The 9,597-nt window shown below is 40.2% G+C and overlaps 1 pseudogene; it reads right to left on the reverse strand.

Moving 5' to 3' along the window:
- Positions 1 to 2,139: 2,139 nt before the first annotated feature.
- Positions 2,140 to 7,913, reverse strand: LOC140515590 (ubiquitin-ribosomal protein eS31 fusion protein-like; annotated as a pseudogene).
- Between the last annotated feature and the right edge of the window lie 1,684 nt (positions 7,914 to 9,597).

Below are 9,597 nucleotides of genomic sequence, written 5' to 3' on the forward strand. Positions count from 1 at the left end.
AATACAAGAGTGAAGATGGCTCCTCCTACTTACAAGTATTTGATTTTGACTCCAATAATTGGGGAAATGTGGCACCCTCTTTCAGAAGTACTGGACAAGATTTCACAGTTAGGTGACTTTGGGGACTGAGGAAAAAACAAATTTCGTAGAGTGAGAAGAGTAAATAGACAACAGATTCAAAATGAGAATAAATTGAGAAAGGAAGAATTGTTTGCTGCTCTAATGAGAGCAGGGGTAGATTTTTGAAGCATAGATGATTTTCCAGTTTATAAACCATACAGAATGTACCAAGGAAAGGGAACCGATGCTAGACAAAATAGAGAAGCAAGAACTACCCCTACAGATCTTCCTGATCTCTTGTATCCAAGTTCACCACACCTTCAGGGAGAATAGGAAGCTGACGAAGCCCCACCCAAGATTAAAGAAATATACAGACAGGATTATAGATCCCATATCAATTTGACCATATATTGGAAAAATGGATCAAATACTGTAACTAGTACAGTAATAAATACTGGGGCAGAGCTCTTCCTTACATCTTGGAACCCTGATAAATTTAAACCTGGAACTCCTATCACCATCACAGGACTAGGAGAGTCTGAAATATCAGTCAGACAAGACAAAGTAATGATGAAAATTAGACAATTATGTAAGAAAGAATATACTGTGGTGATTGTACCCATTTCTGAATACATCATTGGAATAGATATATTGAGAGGTGTGACTCTAAATTTACCTGAGGGGAGATACCAGTTTGCAGTACGAAAGAAGAATTAATAAAATTTTAGTGGGTAAGATAAAAATGGACCCAATCACTTTACCTGAATCTTTTAAAGTAATTGCTTTAAAGCAGTATCACATGCCAGGTGGGCAAGATGAAATTACCAATGTTATAAAGGAATATATCAAGGTAGGAGTGTCAGTCCCTACAATCACTCCATGGAATAGTCCTATCTGGCCAATACAAAAGTCAGATGGGACATGGAGGATGACAGTGGATTATAGACAAATGAATAAGGTCACTCCTCCCTTGTATGCTATCCTTAACAGAAAAGATTCAGAAATGTGATGGGACTTGGTATGCAGTTATTGAATTAGTCAATGCTTTTTTTTTTACTATTCCAATATATTTGAAACAATGTGACCAATTTGCTTTCACTTGGAAGGCCCGACAGTATACTTTTACACACTTGCCACAAGGATATCTGCATAGCCCCACTATTTGTCATAGGAATGTGGCTGAACATTTGGATGAATTAGAGCTACCTGGTGTACAACTTACCCACTACATAGATGATATTATGATACAGGGAAAAATGTAAAAGAAGTGGAGAAGAGTTTGACACTTTTAAATGAGCATATGAAAAGCAAAAGGTGGAACATTCAAAGATTCAAGGACCAGACCAAATTGTAAAAGTTTTGCATATGCAATGGAATCAGGGACTGTGAGAGCTTCTCCTGCAAGCTCAACAAAAGATTCTGGATTTTACTACCCCCACCAGTAAGAAAGAGGCCCAAAAGTTTATAGCATTATTTGGATATTGGCAACATCACATATCACATCTAGGACAAATTCTGAAACCCTCCTACAAAATTACTAGGAAAAATATGAATTTGATTGGGGACTTAAGCAGAGTAAAGCTTTTGAAGAAGCAAAGGCCCTAGATTTATGGCCTATGCAAAGTGACCTGGTGGAATTACAAGTGACTGTACAAGATATATAAAGTGGAGTTTATGGCAGAAACAACAAAGCCAAAATGTACTCTTAGGATTTTGTTCTAGGAAACTCCCTTCATCGTTGTGAGCTGCATATTGGACTTTGGTAGAGAATAAAGAGCTAATTTTTAGCCCTAGGTAATGTTAAGGCCTGGAATCCCAATTATGACCTGTATAATGAGTACCCCAGCTGCTCACAGAGTTGGAAATGCTCAAGAGGCTAGCATAATTAAATGGAAATGGTATATTCAAAATAGATCTAAATCAGGCAAAAGTGGAGTTTCTGCTTCACATGAATCTATGGCAAACATAGATACTGAGGGAAATGATACACTCCCTGTACCCCCTGGAGTGCAGCTTAGGAATGAAGGGTTGAAGCAAAGTAGAGGAAGTCAAGGGTGAAAAGAAGACTAGATATGAGACTTTTTTAAATTGTTGATGTTTTTAATGAACACATTTAGAGTTACTTGTCTCCTGGCTTGATGGTGAGACAACACTTGCCCCAATAAACTAGGTCAAAATGGTGATCCACAGAGACTGCAATACCACATTGATCAGAAGAACAACCTGGTGAAGGTAGCTTATCTTATGAGTATCCTCAACATGAGAGCTCTTCATGACAGCAGGTTTATTGTTCTTTTTCTTGTATTTGTTCTTCTGGGGAGCGATGTTCTTTTTGTTCTCACCACCACGAAGTCTCAGGGCAAGATGAAGGGTGGTCTCCTTTTGAATGTTATAATCAGCCAAAGTACATCCTTCTTCTAGCTGTTTGCCTGCAAACATCAATCTTTGTTGATCAGGAGGAATACCTTCTTTATCCTGAATCTTGGCCTTGATCGATTCAATTGTATCAGACAATTCCACATCAAGGGTGATGGTTTTCCCTATCAGAGTCTTCACAAATATCTGCATCATGATGTTAGGTGTACCTGTGATCTAAAAGAGAGTTCTTTAAAAAAAAAAAACTAATTACATACAGGAACAGAGAGATAGTGAGAAATATTTGATAAATAGATAGTCAACAATCCAGAATTCATTAAAGCACCAACTATGTGCCAAGTACTGGTTAAGTGTTTGGGATACAAAAAATGGTGAAAGACTGTCCCTGCCCTCAAGTACCTTACAATATAATTTCAGAGACAACATACAAAAAACTATGCAGGAACAACATATTTACAAGAAAACTTGATGATAATTAAGAGAGTAAAAAGCACTAACATTTAGGTGGATAAAGGATGGTTCCTTGTAGAAGATGTGGTTTTAACTGGGAACTGAAAGAAGCCAAGAAAGCTGGGATGGAGATGAGGATGGAGAGAGTTCCAGGTATAAGGGACAGCAAATGAAAATGCCTAGAGCTTGGAGATGGAGTGTCTAGTCTAAGGACATCAAGGAGGTTAGTTTTACTGGTCAAAGAGTCCATGGAAAGAAGAGGCGAGAGTAAAGGAGAGAGAGACAGAGAGAGAGAAAGAGAAACACAGAGAGACAGAGAGACACAGAGAGAAAGAGACAAAGACACAGAGAGATAGAAACAGAAAGATTTCAAAATTGCTCACTAAGTGTAAGGAGCTGCAAAATCAAGAGAAATAATGAAAAAAATTAAAAAGGGAGAATGACTTGTTTGGACCTCAAATTCTATTATAAAGAAGCATGTATCACCTATTTGGCTTTATTAAAAAAAATACTGCAGTAGATCAGTAGAACAGACCAGACAAGGGAGAATCATCAAGAATGAATTTTCATATCCCATGTTTGGTAAACCTAAAAACATAAACTATTTAGGAATGAAATCCCTATTTTATAAAACTTCTGGGATAAATATGTCCTTAGCAAAATTTAACAAAAATGTATATCGAGGCATGCTCTCTCTGAGCAAAATAGTATTTATTAATGGTCACATGTGTAGCTGACAACAAATGTGTCTATGACTTGCTTCAGTTTATGCCAAAATGAAGATGCAACTCATTTTTGTACACAGATTAAAAAACAGAACAGAAATAATAGCATTGGTTATTGAACTGACAACATCATGGGGTCAAGGGATCGTGACTGGTCATATTGAAGAAGGTGAGTTGACACACTCCTGGGATGAAGACCACCTCTCTCTGTCTCAGAGGAATGTTTTTGTGAATCTATGGGCCTCAGCTGCATCATCTTTTTTGTGTGTTTCCAAACCCAAGTTTTAATTCAGAAGATCTTCACAATGTCAGTATGCATTTTATTGAAATTATTATAAATAGTATACTTATTATAAATGTTTGGTTATTGGTTTTAAAATGATCCTATCCTTGCCTCCATATTCCTGTAATTGATGCCCCCAAAATAAAACTTGTAATGGTGGGCATGCCCTGAGTGTTTTCTGGTTTTCTAGGACTCCCCCATGGATCTTCCTACTGGAACCTATTGAGCCTCTGGGCTTGGAACCCTGGGCCCAGAGTCAGAAAGAGCTGCATTCCAATCTTACCTTAGACACTTAACTAAGTTTGTGACCCTGGGCCACTTTTGAGCTTTGTGGACCTCACTGTCCTCTGCTCTAAAAGGAAGAAAGAGAACAGCAGCTAATTCAGCTGGTTGTAGTGAGGACCAAGTGAGCTCATGATGCAAAATGCTTTGGCAGCCTTAAAGCAAATGCTACCCATTAGGTATATCATGAGGCTTGGTTCATCCCTAAAATTCATTGGGCTACAAGGCCACTATTAATTCCAAACCTCCATAGCTGTGACATCCCTCTATTTCAATATCCTGTTGACTGTGACAGTCTCTTCTCCTGGGCACTTAAAATCCTGGATAAAACCTGTTCTCAGGTTTGGCTAAGGTCCCACCCTCTTGGGACTGACTACCATTTGGGTACTTTGGAGTCTATGTATTTTCTTGAAAATTATTTCTTTTCAGCTGTTTATGGTTCTTAGCAAGACTGTGATTTAAAGCACAAAGATCTGTGTGTCCTTTCCAATCTTATCAAAGGAAGCATTTTCTAATAAAATAAATACTCTGAATGGCCTGCCCAGAAAAGAAATAATACTGGACTTACCTGATTTTAAATGGAAGCCTTTAGAATGAAAGATTTTGATCCTTGTAGATGGATGGATGTTCTAGGCCTTTCACCTTTTCTCTTGAATTTCCTCGTTCTTTTCCTAAGGTTTAACATTATCGACTCCAAGTTAATAATTTTTGTGAAATAAAGTCTGCTTCTTACACCCTAATTATATTGAATTGTTGTTTTAAAAATTATTCTATCCCTGCCTATCCATTGGGGTCTCTAAGAGAAAAAATAAATTCGTGAAAATATCAAAATTCCTTGAGTATTTTTTCATTTCTAGAACACTCCTCCTCCCTCTTTCCCTCCCCCCACCCAGCATTTAGCACAGTCATATTACATCCACCCTGAGACACAGACTAGGTTTGGGACCCTGGGCCATCCCTGGAGCTGACAGCCAGATGACTGATATCTGATTAGGATCACGTGACCTAGTATTGGAAAGAACTTTTCCATCCTCTTCTGGCATGGGAGAGATCACTCTTACTTTCTCTGTTGCAGGAGGTCTTCTGCTTCTGATAGCTCACCGTTAGGTGTCTCCCCAACTCTAACATTCCCTTCTCTATGGCAACTCCTAGCCCATTCTCTGTGTGTTCTTAAGTCTCTACAAGCCCCGTCGTTCCACATTCTAAGGCCTATTGTGACAGGCTAGGCTTCGGTGTCTTCTGAGTACCCGTATGTTACTGAAAATGCAGTGGTTTACAAAGAGAAATGGAGGCCCTTTCATATCGCCACCAATTAACCATCTAATTTTTACAATAAATACTGGGAGTAGGGCAGCTGTTCTCTGGGCACCTGGGGCGGAGTTTGCTGCTGGCGCTGGGGGAAGGGGTGCCTGGGGCTTCGGAGGAGACTTAAGGGGATCCTGGGTCTCTTGGGGCACCTGGAGCTGTCACTTGCCTGCGGAGGCGTCTGTTGGTGCTTAATGGGCAGAGGAGGTGGCGGGGAATGGATCAGTTGGGGAGACCGAGGCTGCTGATGTGGCTGTTGGGGCACCTGGAGCGGTGCTTGGGGTTGCCAGGGAAGCTGCTGGGGCTGCGTGTGGAGCTGTTGGGCTTGGCCAACGGGCCACTTGGGGTAGGGGCACCCATGGGGCCAGGGGTGGGGTCCGGGAGGTGCATCGGGGCTGGGAGTCTTGCTCCCTCTTGGGTATCAACGTACCTCCTACTTGGATCGTGTGTACCAGACCGTCACTCGGACACGTGGCTCTTGATGCTCCTGGACCCGTGGAATGTCAGTATGGGCTCCCCTCCTAGGGCAGGGGCAGGTCGGTGGCCAGCTCAGGTAGGTACTCCTCACAGCCCAGCAAGCAGCCTCCGGGGCGCCTCCTTCACTGCGAGTTGCTGCCTGTCCACCTCTCCCCAGCAGTGTGGCGGGGTTCAGCTGGGCACCTGGTACAGACACGCCTTGTGCGCAATAATGCAACAAAGGACCCCAACCAATAGCCCAAGGCCTGCAGGCAGCCTGGGAGACACGTCAGAAAACAATGGACTACGAGTCATGACGTGAAGTTGGACGGACGTTCAGAGATAGTGACACATAGAAGGGCCTGACCCGCTATTGGTCCATGGGTTCAGGGAGAGTCAGACAGGACTGCACAACACAACACAACAGCAATAATGGAAAAACCTGGATCTGGGTTCTGTCATTCCCCCGCTTTCTCCTCCTACGTAGGCCTCAGTTATCCTATCCCTAAAATGGGGGAGAATGTTCAAACTCCAGGACATGTGAACTTTCAAACCGAAGCATAGATTATATAACAGCTTGAAGAGACCAGGCATCATGTGATTCAATAACTCATTATCAATTTTGATCAATGAAACTACACTGACTTGTGTATAGGTGTGTGTGGTGGGGGAGGGGGCAGGGTGAAGTTATCCCCTAAAATCTTTGAAAAGGTATTTTTATATGTATACGTATATACACACACATACTTTTTCCCGCATAAAGGTAGTAAAATGAAGTAGAGAGTAACAAAATTAGCTAAGATGAGAGTTTCTTGCCAGTTATATATTGTGGTACTGCTCAATATTTCATAAGGTTTTATTTTTGGCTCCTGCATATACCTTATGCTAAAATTGTAACCTGAGATTGTATCTCAGGACTATGTTAATGTTAATGTTAACTTGATGTTAATTCATTTTTTATAAATATTCTGTGAATATTGGACTCTTTCCGTCTGCATATCTTGTTTTCACCCAAAAGCTATTAGAAAGCAGCTGAATATTACCTGTCAACAATTGGTCTTTTTGGTATAAAGCACCTGAGTGACAGAAAGTGTGAGGTTATGTACCTACAACAGTTACTTTGAATGACTCCTCCACTTTAGAAAACTGCTTTTTGTTCATTGCTTTAATGCTAGGGAAATGATTCTGTTAAAATTTCCCCTTGCTATGAAACTAAAACACAATTTCAATGTTTGTCTGCAAAAGGCTGGAGAACATTTCTGGAAACATAACTACTCTGGATTAAAATCTTTTTGTAAAAGCAACAAGTCATTCACATACTTACCTGAGGTTTTAAAAAGTTCAAGTTGTCATGTGCATCATCCACAATGTGTAAATCTGTTGAGATGAGCTACCTTTCAGTCTTCTGGAGGATAAACGTAAATATATTCATTCTGTTCAGCTACAGGAAATGGAGAGGGGGAGGAGATGAGAACATCTCTCAGGGCATAAAGAAATCAACAACCCTTCATGACCAGAACACAATGGTTAATAAAGTGTTTCAAGCACCCTGCTCTCATACATCTCAAAATTGCCTTATGTAATTAATGTCCTGTCTTCACTCAGGAATTCTAGTACCTTCCCAGTTTGAGTTCTCCCTTGAATAGGAGTGTAATAAGAAATTATCTGCAGGACATGCTCAACTCACATTCTTCAGGATTGGTTCTCAGTACATCTCCAGGAGCTCCGGGGTAAGGGTCTCAGCTCATTTTTGGAACAGAACTGGAGCATGGGATCCAGTGGGAACTGTAACTCAGAGGGGGTTTGTGGTTTGTCTGGTTCCTAGGGAATCAATTTTTTTAAGTGATGTCATCATTTCTCAGATGTCATGGTCCTCTTTTTTTTTATTTAAATTTATTTATTTAAGTTTTCAACATTCATTTCCACAAAATTTTGGGTTGCAAAATTTCTCCCCATTTCTCCTCTCCCCACACCCCAAAACACTGAGCATTCTAATTACCCCTATCACCAATCTATCCTCCTTTCTAACATCCCTCCCTTCCCTTATACCCATCTTCTCTTGTGTCCTGAAGGCAAGATAAATTTCTATACCCCATTACCTGTATTTCTTATTTCCTAGTTGCAAGAACAATACTCAACAGTTGTTCCTGAAACTTTCAGTTCCAGCTTCTCTTCATCCCTCCTTCCCCACCCATTCCATTTGGGAAGACAAGCAATTCAATATAGGCCATATCTCTGTAGTTTTGCAAATGACTTCCATAATAGTCGTGTTGTGTAAGACTAACTATATTTCCCTCCATCTTATCCTGCCCCCCATTGCTTCTATTCTCTCTTTTGATCCTATCCATCCCCAAGAGTACTCCCTCCTCCCACTGGCTTCCCTTCCATCATCCCCCCACCCTGCTTATCACCTTCTCCCCCATTATCCTGTAGTGTAAGATAGGTTTTCATACCAAAATGAGTGTGCATTTTATTCCTTTTATTCTCTCACTGCTTAATTTCATTATTTTAAGATATGATCCCATCCTATTCAATTCACCCTGTGCTCTCTCTCTATGTGTGTGTGTGTGTGTGTGTGTGTGTGTGTGTGTGTGTGTGTGTAATCCCACCAACTACCTAGATACTGAAAAAAGTTTCAAGAGTTACAAATATTGTCTTTCCATGTAGGAATGTAAACAGTTCAACTTCATTAAGTCCCTTATGACTTCTCTTTGATGTTTACCTTTTCATGCTTCTCTTCATTCTTGTGTTTGAAAGTCAAATTTTCTTTTCAGCTCTGGTCTTTTCATCAAGAGTGCTTGAAAGTCCCCAATTGCTTTGAAAGACCATATTTTCCCCTGAAGTATTATACTCAGTTTTGCTGGGTAGGTGATTCTTGGTTTTAGTCCTAGTTCCTTTGACTTCTGGAATATGATATTCCATGCCCTTCGATCCCTTAATGTAGAAGCTGCTAGATCTTGTGTTATCCTGATTGTATTTCCACAATACTTGAATTGTTTCTTTCTAGCTGCTTGCAATATTTTCTCCTTGACCAGGGAACTGTAGAATTTGGCCACAATGTTCCTAGGAGTTTCTCTTTTTGGATCTCTTTCAGGTAGTGATCGGTGGACTCCCTGAATACTGATTTTGCCCTCTGGTTCTAGAATCTCAGGGCAGTTTTCCTTGAGAATTTCATGAAAGATGATGTCTAAGCTCTTTTTTTTGATCATGGCTTTCAGGTAGTCCCATAATTTTTAAATTGTCTCTCCTAGATCTATTTTCCAGGTCAGTTGTTTTTCCAATGAGATATTTCACATTATCTTCCATTTTTTCATTCTTTTGGTTTTGTTTTGTGATTTCTTGGTTTCTCATAAAGTCATTAGCCTCCATCTGTTCCATTCTCATTTAGAAAGAACTATTTTCTTCAGTGAGCTTTTGAACCTCCTTTTCCATCTGGCTAATTCTGCTTTTGAAAACATTCTTCTCCTCATTGGTTTTGTGAAACTCTTTTTCCAATTGAGTTAGCCTGTTTTTCAAGGTGTTATTTTCTTCAGCATTTTTTGGGGTCTCCTTTAGCAAGGTGTGGACCTGTTTTTCATGCTTTTTTTTCATCTCTCTCATTTCTCTTCGCAGTTTTTCCTTCACCTTTCTAACTTGATTTTCAAAATCCTTTTTGAGCTC

This window comes from Notamacropus eugenii, chromosome X, assembly GCF_028372415.1.
Source record: "Notamacropus eugenii isolate mMacEug1 chromosome X, mMacEug1.pri_v2, whole genome shotgun sequence".
Taxonomy (NCBI): domain Eukaryota; kingdom Metazoa; phylum Chordata; class Mammalia; order Diprotodontia; family Macropodidae; genus Notamacropus; species Notamacropus eugenii.